At 47.2% G+C, this 12,340-nt stretch overlaps 1 long non-coding RNA gene across 1 annotated transcript in view; it reads right to left on the reverse strand.

Annotated features, from left to right (window-relative positions):
• LOC132598398 (uncharacterized) overlaps positions 1 to 12,340 on the reverse strand; it is a 27,537-nt gene continuing 15,197 nt past the window's right edge. Inside the window, exons 3-4 of the long non-coding RNA XR_009566547.1 lie at positions 4,694 to 4,794; positions 1 to 118 (exon numbers count right to left, since the gene is read on the reverse strand). This is a non-coding gene — a long non-coding RNA (uncharacterized lncRNA). The remainder of the gene's footprint in view (positions 119 to 4,693; positions 4,795 to 12,340) is intronic.

The raw sequence follows: 12,340 nt of genomic DNA on the forward strand, positions 1-12,340 counted from the left end.
TAGAACTTGGTGTCAACGGAATTGCACTTGGGTCCCGTGCCTTCTGTGCAGCAGAGCATCTGCAGGATCCGCCCATGGGGTGGCTAGGAGCTGCTGCTGGTGGTGCTTTTCAGTTACTCTGGATAAAACAGATTTGCCCATGGGAAAAAGAAAAAAAATGGGCAGAGGACCTGAATAAACATTTTCCCAGGGAAGACATACAGATGGCCAACAGGCACGTGAGAAGATGCTCAACATCACTAATAATTAGGGAAATGCAAACCAAAACTACAATGAGATATCACCTCACATCTGTTGGAATGGACATCATCAAAAAGACCACAAATGACAACAGATGGTGAGTTATGGAGAAAATGGGACCCTCATGCACTGTTGGTGGGAGGGTAAATTGGTATAGCTACTATGGAAAACTGTATGAAGTTTCCCCCCAAAATTAAAAATAAGAACTACCATATGATCCAGCAATTCCACTTTTGGGTATTTTTTCAAAGAAAACAAAAACACTAATTCTAAAAGATTCATGCACTCATATGCTCATTGCAGCACTAGCCAAGATATGGAAGCAACTTAAGTGTTCATTGATAAATGTTCATAGATAAAGATAAGTGTTCATAGATAAAGAAGATTAGATAGATAGATAGATAGATAGGAGATAGATATACAATAGAATATAACACAGCTTTTCAGCCCTAAAAAAGAATGAAATCTTGCCTTTTGTAGCAACATGGATGGACCTAAAGGGTCTTATGGTAAGTGAGCTAAGTCAGACAAAGAAAGAGAAAGACGTATGCCTTCACTTATATACGGAAGCTAAAAAACAAAAGAAATGAACAAACATAACAAAACAGAAATAGACTCATGGATACAGAGAACAAAAGGTGATTGCCAGAGGGGATGGGGTGTAGGGGGATGAAAAGAAAAGAAAACCCCGAAATGGTAACTGTGTGAGGTAATGCTAATTAGCTTGATTGTGGTGATCACTTCACAGTGTGTATTTATATGAAACCATCACGTTGTACCCCTTAAATGCATACAATTTTTGTCAATTATACCTCAATAAAGCTGAGAAAAGAAAAAAAAAATGTATCCTTCACCTGGAGTAAGCTCCTCTCCTGGTTAAGACCATACTCGGCTAGGAAACATGCAGTGGCTGAGCGTAGGTTTGGAGACCAGTTTTTTCTTCCTTACCTCCCCATCTTGTTGCCCTCTATTGCCCCATCCTGCCTCTAGCTTCTCCGTGGTTGGCTCAAGGAGAGAGGAAGATAAGCGGAAGAGAAAAGTTCTTACTATATCTGTACTGCTGTCACCCGGTTTGGTGCCTTCTGTGTGTGACTCATGTTCAGATGCTAATTTTCCCCCTCATAGATCTCTTCTGTGGGTTTGCCAGGATCCCTCTAACCACAGTTTTCTGTCCTGGACTATGCTTCTTCCAGCTGGCTACTTATGACTCCTTCCTGGCTCCTAAGTCCGCCCCACACAGACCCTCTGTTGTGTTATCTCACTCCTCTGGGAGGGCCTCTGGGCAGAGTCCTGTTCAAGACTATGCAGTTGACTCCCTCTCAGGGAGCTCATGGCTGACCCGTGGTGAGACCTGTGTTCCTTTGCTTCTAAAAGTGCAGTTGGCTTCTCTTCTTCCTCCACCCTCAGGAGAAGCTTAATTATAATGTCTCACCTTTAGATTTTTCTCAAACAGCAGCCCACCACCTTCGAGCAGACATGGGCCAAATTCTCTGCCCCACTCCCTGCTACCTCTGCCTGGGAAACAACTTCCAAAGAAGGGGCCCCCAGTAGTTTTACTTGATCTCCTCTTATATATCCTAGAAGGGGGTCTTGAGCTAGTGGTTGCTTTTGTAGGTATAGTCTCTTAGTATGTACAGCGCTGCTGATGTGGCCCCTGCTGCTGTGGATGCCAGGAAATGTCTCATTTACCGTCCTGTCATGCACTAAGTTTCAGAATATCTGCATGACATATTTTTCAAGTTGAAGGTTCAAGGCTTGGAACCAACCCCACACTCACGGGTCCTGCTGAACTAGCTCAGGTCAAGTTCCCATCTGTGTGTGCTCAACCTTCTTTCCTGGGCCCCAGTAGGGACCTGGCTTTCTCTCCCTACACTGTCCTGCTCCCAGCTCTTGGCTTGCCTAACACACATTCCAGCACATCTCCAGTAGGCCATGGAGAGGCGAGAGGACCCTGAAAGCAGCCAGTGCACGGTTCCTTTGCTGGGTCAGTTTCTACCTGATGATGCTACGATGTTGCTCCTGTAACAGCGTCTGATGAGACTTGGTGTCTTAGTGTCTCATTACTGCTTATATCCTGAACTTTGGAGTGTGGAGACCATGGCTTCTGGTTTGGTTACCAGCTGTGCAGCCTGATTGTTTGGTGACCGTGGCGTCTGCTTCTCGTGCTCAGCTTGAATCTTGATGCTGTGCCTCATAGAACTTTGCTCATGACAGTAACTGGAATGTGGCGGTTACTCTTTCGCGAGTGTGTGCCGAGAACTACTTTAGGCCCTTTTACGTGCATTCGCCCATTTATTTCTCCCAATAACTTTGAAAGATACACTACTGAGATTCAGAGAGGGCAAGGAACCTGCCCAAGCACAGCTAGCTCATTAACAGCATTGAGGATAACACTCAATTCTGCCTAATTTCAGAGGGCATATTCTTTCCTTTGCACCAGATTTAGGATTTTTTGCTCAGGGCTTGGAGAGGATGCTGAGTTCTGGGTGTTTTGTGCCTATTTTCACAAGCTCTCACTGACACTTGTGGGCAGGACAATCTCCTTGGGGCAGGTTTCTGGTTTGCTCCCACCTTCCCTGTGGGGCACCAACAGTCCCACCTGAGCCACTTCCCTACTCAGTATTCACAATTCAGCTCCTGTCAACGCCCCTGCATAAATACAAATGCAACTTGTCCACCCCTCACTAAGTAAGCCAGGTACGCTCCATGGAGAAAATTGTACTGATGTATTCGGAATTAACTAAGTCGATGACATTGTATCTTAAATTATTCAAAATACATCAACATAGTTGAGATAAAAGAGATATGGCTGTTTAAAAACATTTAAAGATGTTGGAGAGCCTGGGGCTAGAGTTTCGCTCAAACACGGCAAGTGGGGAGGAGCAAGATGTAGAATGCAGATTTCTATGGAAAATGTAGGGGAGAAGTGACTTTGCTGAAAAGCCTTGGTAGCCACGGGTTGCCATGGTAACGCTGGAAAACCGGATCTGAATTAGGAGGAAATTCCTATAGGCTGGACTTTAGGAAAGGGAGAGGAGATCTTGTGTGCGAAGGGGGATGGGAGAGGAGGAGGAAAGGAAGGGCTGGGCTGAGAGGAGAGGGAGGGAGGGAAGTAGCTCCGGACAGAGAGCAGGAAAGGAAGGGAGGGGCTGGGGACCACATCCAGGTAGGGAGCCATCTCTCCAGGGTTTTCTCTTCTTCTTTTTACAAAATGTCTATAACTGAAAGTAGAAAATACTGGTCCTGGTCTGGCAGGTGAGGTCGTTTCCTGCCTCTAGGACCCAGTGACTCCCTCACTCAGCCAGCCCGGTCTGCAGGCCTGTTGCTCAGCGCTGGGACAGGAGCGCCCGCGAGCCTCCCAGAGCCTCCCCAAATCACCTGCAGCCTGGAGCTGGGCTGGTGTCAGCTAAGCGTTGGCTGACAGTTCTGGAAGGCTCTCATTCAGAAGCTGCCTGGAGGGAACAGGTCAGGCTCTCTTATTTGTTTTGAGCTAAAGCTCAAAGATAAACCAAACTGGAAGTAAAGTGCTGTGTTAGAAGCACTTCCAATCCTCTAAGAGCAAAAACAGCAGAAGGCAAGTTACCACCTATAAATAAGTGCCGGGCTGCAGGGACACTGAAGTTCTAGAGTGGGAGGAAAGGAAAGGAGTCCAGAGAGTCTCCCAACAATGCTATTAACAGGCCAGGTCTAAAGTGGTGCAAGCATTACGAAAGATAAAAACGAAAACACTGAGGTCAAGCCCTAGCTCTGCTACGTATTAGCTGTGTGACCTTGGGTGAGTTACTTAACTTCTTAGTGCTTCGGTTTTCTCATCTGCAAAAAGACATCATAGTAGTTCCTATCTCACGGGGTTGCTGAGAGAATTGAAAAGAATAGAGTGTTTAAAACTGTTAGCACTTAAATAATAAGCACTCAATACCCAGTAATCCATGATTGGGTGTGTGATTACTATAACCCATCCGAGGAGCCACGGTCAGGCCCTTGGCCATCAGGCAGGGTGTCACAGAACCTTTGGAGGACACCAGGCATCACTGCCTTTCATTCTTCCACCACGGTCTGAGGTCTTGATATTGAGAATGCGGCACCCAGGACTCAGCTGCACAGTTTCGTTACATCTGGAGTTAGATGATTATACCATTAAGGACAATTAATTTTTACTTGTTTTCTTAAGAAAAGTTCAGTTTGGTTAAGAAAATATAAAGCCTTGGGAAATTGTCTATAAATTTGTTCAGGAAAATGAACCCTAGAACAGGAGCTCTCTAACTCACCTCTCTTCTTGTTGAACTTGAGCCAGATGGTCAGACGTGTTCTGACGCTTCAGACTAGAGCCCCTTGAGGACCTGGTGGGATCAGGCTTGTTCATTTCCTTAGTCCCCAGCCCACCACCAGGCACATGGTGGGTGTTCAGTAAACACTAGATAAATGGAAGGAATGATAAAATGTGAGAGCTCACCTCCAGAGGCTGCATCTCTCTTCCCAAAGGTAACCTCTTCCTGCTATTCCATCAGCTGAATCCAGCACGTGATGGCCAAGTTAGTGCATAGCTAAGTTGTCCTGTGAGAAAAGGGAATTTCATGATAGAAACTCCACAGAGTTAAGGTAGGCTAACATGAACTCTGATATCACCCAGTTGGCTCAGTCCAGGTTTTAAGCATGAAACAACTTTCCCAGGCACCGCCAGATCTCCATCCTCTCTGAAGGTTAGGCCTGGCCTCCTTCAAACTCCAGCTCTCAATATTCTTTTTTTTTTTACTTTATTTATTTTTTTTTACTTTATTTATTTATTTATTTTGGCTATGCCTTGCAGCTTGTGGGGTCTTAGTTCCCCAATCAGGGATTGAACCTGGGCCCTCAGCAGTGAAAGCATGGAGTCCTAACCACTGGACTTCTAGGGAATTCCTCAACATTCTTTATTCAAGTTGTTATCATCAAAAACAAACATTTATTGAAGACTGACTGTCATGTGCAAGGCTGAATTCCAAGAATTCAGGCAAGGTGGGTCATAGCGCAGCACCTGATGGAGTTTATAATGTTGTATTTGTTAGCTGTTGCTGCATAACAAACCATCTCAAAACATCCTGGCATGTAAAAACAAACATCTATTGTTTGTTCACAATTCCTTGGGTTGGCTTGAATGCTTTTCTGTCCAGGATGGCTTAACTGGGGCTGGATGGTTTAGGACGGCCTCATTCACACATCTGGCAGGCTGCTTGGTCTAGACAGCTTGGTTTTGGTTGATCAGCTGGGAAGATCCATCTCTGCTCCTTGTGTTTTCTAATCCTTTGCTGGCTAGCCCAGGCTCCTCACACGGTGGCGAGGATTATCTAACGTTCCAATGGCAAGTCATATTTACATTCAGACTCAGACTCAAAAGAGTGAAGACAAAGACTCTGCCTCTTGAAGGTAGAAGTGGCCAGGGCAAGTCATGCTGCAAAAGGACACACATCTAGGCAGGGGAGAAACTACTGTGGTTGTTTTGCAAACTATCTGCCATAGGTCTTATTGGGACAACAAGGGTGATACATAAAAACGTAAATAAGAATATAAAATAGCACAGGATACCTGCCAGGAAAACTGCACAGAGGAACACAGATCTGAGTTGGGAAGGAGAGATGGAACTGAGATTGGATGGAGGTCGGGGGATATTCCAGCTGGAGGGAGTAGCATGGACGTGGAAATGCATTTGACATGTTCAGGGGGCAGTGAATGTATGGCTGTGGGCATAGCAGGAAGCTCACTTAGGGGAAAGGGAAAACTAAGGACACCGGCATAGTCGAGACAGGGTCTCAAATCTGGCCTGGGTCTCGATGTAAGGCATTTGGGCTTCATTCTTTAGGCAGTAGGGAGCACTGCAGGGTTTTGGTCCAGGGCGAAATGATAGTTTACTCTGGAAACAGTGTGCAGATGGAAAGGAAGTTCTCTGACTTTGTCTATGTCATCCTGCATAGATGCACATCGTGCTACGTGATCAAGCACAAGAGGGACTTTTCGTGGTGGGTGGAGTAGTTCTCTGTTGTCAGGGTTTGCTTTGTTGTTGTTATTGCTTTTTACTCTATGTGTACCTGGGTTACCCCACCATCAAAATGAAAACAATACCATACTTACCTTCTAGGGTTGTTTTAAGGGTGGAATTCGTGAATATATGTAAAGTGTTCAGCACAGTGCTTGGGTTTTGGTAATAACACAGAGTACAAAGATTTTAGAAAGGGAGTCACAATAAGCAGGAAAGAAGCTTGTGTGTATTGCGGCTACTCCCCTCAGAAGGTCCCAGAGACCCTCTGTCTGCATAGGGGAGACCCAGCCATCTGCCTCTCTGGATAAGCTTTCAGATCTCTTCTGGGTGGAGGGGCAGGCTGGGGCAAGGGAGGGGAGAACTGGGGGAGCAGAAGTGACTGAGAACATGGGGTAGCGGGACACAAATAATCTCACAGAACACCAACATCAGAAAAGGCCACTCTGAGACCATGACAAAGTGAGACAACACAGGGCCACTTCGTACCTTTGTCCAAGCCAGGGCAAACCAAAATCACCGTGCCACCACAAACTTCCAAACAACACTCCCGTCAGCTGAAATGAGTGACTGCGGCGTCTTTACCAAGCATAGCTTTATCCCTGCTCTAGTTAGCCCTCCCCAGAGAGAAGGTATTTGTTGAGATAAACAGAATTGTCTCACTTTCTGTCCTTACTTTTTGTGCAATCCATTGCTTTCTTGGATCCTTCCCAATCACCCCCAAAGCCCAAATTCTATAATAGGTTCTTGCTATTCTTACAGAGATGCTCCACAGTTCCCCACAGTGAATGTTCTCCCTCAGTGTGATGCTGGTCACCCACAGGTGTGTTCCTGGGGGCCGTTGGTTGAAGGGCACTGACATCCTGTTCGTCGTTATGGGCACTTTCAATCCTAACTGCACTTTCTTTGGATAGACGGGGTGCATTAGTTACAGTTCTCCAGAGAAACAGAACCAATAGGAGATTATATATATATATATATATGTGTGTAAAAATATAAATACATATAAAACAAAGGCTTTTTTAAGATTGATACATAGGTAGGTAGGTAGGTAGATAGACAGATAGTAGAAATTTATTATAAGGAATTAGCTCATGAGATTATGGAGGCTAAGTCCCACAGTCTGCAGTCAATAGCTGGAGACCCAGGAGAGCTGGTGGTGGAAGCTCCAGTCCCCAAGCAAGCAGTTTCCATACCCAAGAAGAGCCAACATTTCAGTTTGAGTCCAAAGGCGGGAGACCGATGTCCCAGCTCAAGGGAATCAGGCAGGGTGTGTGTTTTCCCCTTAGTCTTGAGAGGGTCAGCCTTTTTGTTCTATTCAGGCCTTCGACTGATTGGACGATGCCCACCCATACTGGGGAGGGCAATCTGCTTCACTTAGCCTGCTGATTCCAATGTGAATCTCATCCAAAAACACCCTCACAGACACACTCAGAATAACGTTTGACCAAATATCTGGGCATCCCGTGGCCCAGTCGAGTTGACACACAAAATTAACCATCACAGTGGGGCTTAATGTTGGCTAAAAACCTAAAGAAAGGCCTGGGTGCAGCCAGCATGCTGAAGTGTAGACCAGTGAACACATAGATGCAGAAACAGGAAGAACCCAGTGTGACACCTGCAGCCATGTCTGTTGCCTTTGTCCCGGGGTGCTGTGTTCCTATTTTTGAAAGTTTGTCATAGAGGAAGTTTTGTGCAGGCACAGTGTGAGATGGAAAGTGTGTGCTGGTTTAGAGACTGTCTGCTTAGCCAAATAGTTGTAAGACCCTGGAGACAGAGGGCGTCTCTGAGGCCAGGACCCAGAGGTGCCTTTCTTAGGGGCCCTTGGCATGGTCCACACAATGGAGGGAGGCTAAACGAAGGCACCTGGGAAATATGGACAGGAAATGAGACATGACCCAGGAGGGTCAAGGCTGTCCAGCAGGTGGATGCCACGTTCAGGGCCGGCGTCATGAACGTGTGGCCTGTGCAGTAACACAGTAGGGTCGCTCCATGCTTGATTTAATGCTCTGTTCCTCTGGGTTAGAACCTGGCAACTGAGGACCTGCTACTTTCCTTTTTTGCAGTTAAAGTATCTTAGTAAATTTAAAAGTAGAAATGTCAACCCCTCTGCCCCCTAAATCGTAACACCTTGTGTGTGGCCCTCATCTTTGCTAGAGGAAGATGGGGAGGCGTGTTAAGGGTGGGGTGGAGCCAGGAAGTGGTCGGTGGACACAGACGGTGGAGGAAGCCTAGCTCCGGGAAGTTCTAGAGGAGAAATGTGTGGGTTGCTCTGACTTGCTAGGAATTCCATCACAATTTTCCACCTTCCCTCCTTGTCTGCTTTATGCCCAGCACAAGGCTTCAGGATACAGGAAACAGCAGCATTCAAGCATATTAGTGGAGAATTTTAAAGTACCTGGATTTAAGCTAGTCAGTGTACCATTCCCTTGGTCAGTTTTAATAGAATATTTTTTCCATTTGGCTTCATTACCGCATTGTAACAGTATTGTTTTCTACTAGCTTGACTGCACATGAATCATAGATTTTGTTTTAGCACAGTTTTCATGTGAAACTGAATTCTGAGAGCCAACTAACCAACCTGCAAAGCTACTTTTGGAACACAACTTGTTTGTAAGCTGAGACTATGCATATTTAAAATTAGTTGAATACTGTATTGCAAAATCCCAAAGACAGTTACAAAGCAAGAATGCCCTAAATACATCCTTCGGAGAATTACAGAGGTAACCAGTCTCCATAAGGGCCTCAGTAATTGGCAATAGTGACAACAGGGAATATTTTGGGTTCAGGGTGGCTTCCTGCAGTTTTCAGAGTTCCTCCTTCATGTAAGGCCATGAAATTGTATTTGACTTCATGCTACTTGGTGAGGTCACTGGAACCAGCTTTTGGTGTCTATTTTGACAGTGGGGAAAACCGAGGTCCCTGAGAGAAAGATTCGCTGGCTGGTCCACAGGCCAAGGGCGTGCATGAGCTGAAGGAGCCATCAGATCCCCGCCCCTTAAGGATGTCAGGAAGCCAAGGATGCCTCCTTGTTCGAGCAGCCCTCGCCCTGATCTCTGAGTACTTTTTGCTTTTGACCGGTGCGTCTGGGCTAAGGGTTTTTTTTTGAGTAATCTCGACACATTTTTTGCTTCCTACATTTTCCCTCTTCCCAGCTTCTCGTCTGAGCTGGGGCTGGCCCTGTCCTCATTCCCTTTGGGAAGGATGCAGTGGGCAGGCGAGTACAGTAACCTCTAAGTCAGACTAGCTCTGTCTTCCAAAGATCTATGTTCTCAGGTCAGACCCAGATCGTCTAGAATAAACACAAAATGAGAAGGCTTTTCCCCAGGGTAGACAGTGTCTCCCGGGGCTGGAGGAAGTTGATCTATTTAGTAGCTGAACCTGCTAGGACATAAACAGGAAATGGCTTTACTTTACCTTCTTTCTCTTTCTTTAAACATATTTAGTTGAATTTCCATTCCTGACGTCTTGACATCTCAAGATTACTTTTACTTGGAGGGTGATAAATACCTAAGGCCACTTAATTTAAGATGCCAACCCCTCTCCCCCATCTAATCCTTCATCTCTCTGCTCAGGGCCGACCTCCCAGCACCATAGGGAGAAAGGAGAGTGGGCCGTCTTCACTCTCCCTCCTCCACCTCTCAGTGTGCTCCAGGGCAAGCAAAGGCCACCTCCCTCTCTGGTCACTGACAATTCTTCTCCTTCAATAGACTCTCCCATTTGAATGTCTGTCCTTCTCTTTCATCTGGACATGGGGCTGAAGGTGTATGGCCAGTTTACCTCTCTAGGCGGTTCTAGGGGGATGCCCTTGAGGATGTGAATGTGTGGAAGGGAAGGCAGGAGAGATGCACACACAGCACTCTGTGGAGGCCTGAAACTAGAGGGAGCTGTGCTGAAATGCTTGGCCCCTCTGGAGATGAGGGTGTGGCCTAAATACATCCTTAGGAGAATTACAGAGGGAACTAGTCTGTGTAGGGCTTGAATCTTTCCTCCAGAGAAAAAGCTGCCAACTGGGGGCCACAAGGCAGACTTAGTTTTAGATAGAGATGTCTTGTTTAGCACGGTGCTGTGAACAACTTGAATGTCTTTCCAGTTTGTCCTCAACCCCGAGCTCTTTAGAGTTTGGCCCAGTGGGCCTGGCTCACGTCCACTCACAGCCTGGATCCTGGAGGCCTAGAGCATGTGACACCGCTTGGGAAACAGGGCGACAGGCTGCCACGGCCCAGATGCCCACTCCCCGAGGCACCCCGGAACAGATGCTGCAAAGGAACCCAGGTCCTGAAGAGGCCATTTGGGGACAGAGGACAAGAACTGGTTCTCCCCCCCTACACATGCCCTGCTGCTGTGTAACGTGGGACAAGGACATTTAACATGGATAGCTCATGTTCTCCACCAGCCAGGAAGCTCTGGGACCAGGAGCCAGCAACTAATTTATCACTAAAAAAATCAAATGACTTTTCTTTGCAGACTTGAGTTAGTGAGAGAAAAAAATTAGAAGGTAACAATTTATCAGGTTATCTTATTCCTCATGCCATCCCTCACCCATCCTTTCAAACATCTAGTTTTTGTGGTCATCTTCACCATTAATCACAGTCATTGCTTTTAATGAATGGATTTGTTGATCCATTCGTTCTTTCATCCATTCATTAAAACCAGGCACCCACCACCTGCCTGTGATAAGGACTTAGGATAAAAACAAGCGAACCATCAAAAAATAAAAATAAAAAAGTCAGAAAGCATCCCTGCCCTGGATGAGTCCACAGCTGGAAAGAGGAGAAGGTATGATCCTCAGAAACGTGCTCGCCTCGGTCACAAGCAGACACATCCTAAATCATGGCCATTCTGCTTCTTAATCTAAAAGTTACTTATTTAATAGCACCTCGGTGTGATGGGGATGAACTGGTCCAATGGCCACTATCCCCTACCCCCAACTTCCCATCAAAGGGAGGTGGTGGGTGGAAAGGATTGAACCAGAACTGGTGCCACTCTGCCTGGGCAACAGAGAGCCACTGTTAACGGTTGGTTGTGTAGTTTGTGAGAGTATATATATATATATGTGTGTGTGTGTGTGATGTATGTGTACGTGTGTAAGATGGAATATGTGCACATTCTGTGTACACGTGTGCATAAGTGTGCATGAACCTGTAAGTATTATGTGTATAGAGGTGTATATGTATTTTGTGCATGTATGCGTGTGTGTGTGTAAGATACGATGCCAAACCTTGGGATGAGGTGGGTCATGGAGCGTTAAACGCTTCTTAGTGCACAGAAATGCAACCTGGGGCGGGGCTGCAGGGTCGGGTGAGGGTTAGGAAGGGCTGGGGTTGGCCAAGACTGGAGCTGCCAATAGGAGCCACTTTTTCCCTCCTGCTGTGGGGTCAGCCCAGTGGCCTCTGAGAGCACGATTACTTCTCTCTGTGCAGCTCCTGTCTCTGATGCTCCGAGGCCCGGCTTGCAGCTCTCCTGGAGGCCTAGCCGAGCCGAGCCTGAGTGCTCTGCGCTCCAGAGGGCGCTGTTGGGAACCTGGGGTGGGCACCCTGGCTGAGGGGGGCTGCCTGTTCCAGAGGCGACAGAGGCGCTCCTGTGCGTGGGGTCACGATCCCAGGGCAGGAAGGGGTCAGAGGGCAGGGCAGGCCTCGAAAGGCGGCCTCCTGATGCGGCTGCTGGAACCTCCAACTTCCCTCTTCCTTCACTGGGACAGCGAAGTAAATAACACTCACACAAAAACACGTGCCATAATGCGACGGGGGGAAGGGGGCTCTCCAAAATTCAGGGCTGTGAAACGCAGGGTGAAGTTAAGAGAAAATAACCAGGGAATCGGGGTGGCCTGTGAAACCACCTGACATGGGTTGACCTGGCTCAGGTCTGCAGGTGCAGTCCTGGGCTGGGGAGGGGCCAGGCAGGGGCTGGGGCTGGGGACAGGGTGGCCCGGGAGGGGCAGAGGGCTCAGCTCTGCACAGTGGCTCCTGTGGCATTGCCATGATGACAGTTGGGGGGTGATGGGGGGTGCCTGGAGCCACACCAATGCCTCTGTGTAGGAGAGACAGCAAGATCCTACTTCCTGTTTGCTCCCTGAACTATAAAGTCACC

Source organism: Globicephala melas, chromosome 13, assembly GCF_963455315.2.
Source record: "Globicephala melas chromosome 13, mGloMel1.2, whole genome shotgun sequence".
NCBI lineage: Eukaryota > Metazoa > Chordata > Mammalia > Artiodactyla > Delphinidae > Globicephala > Globicephala melas.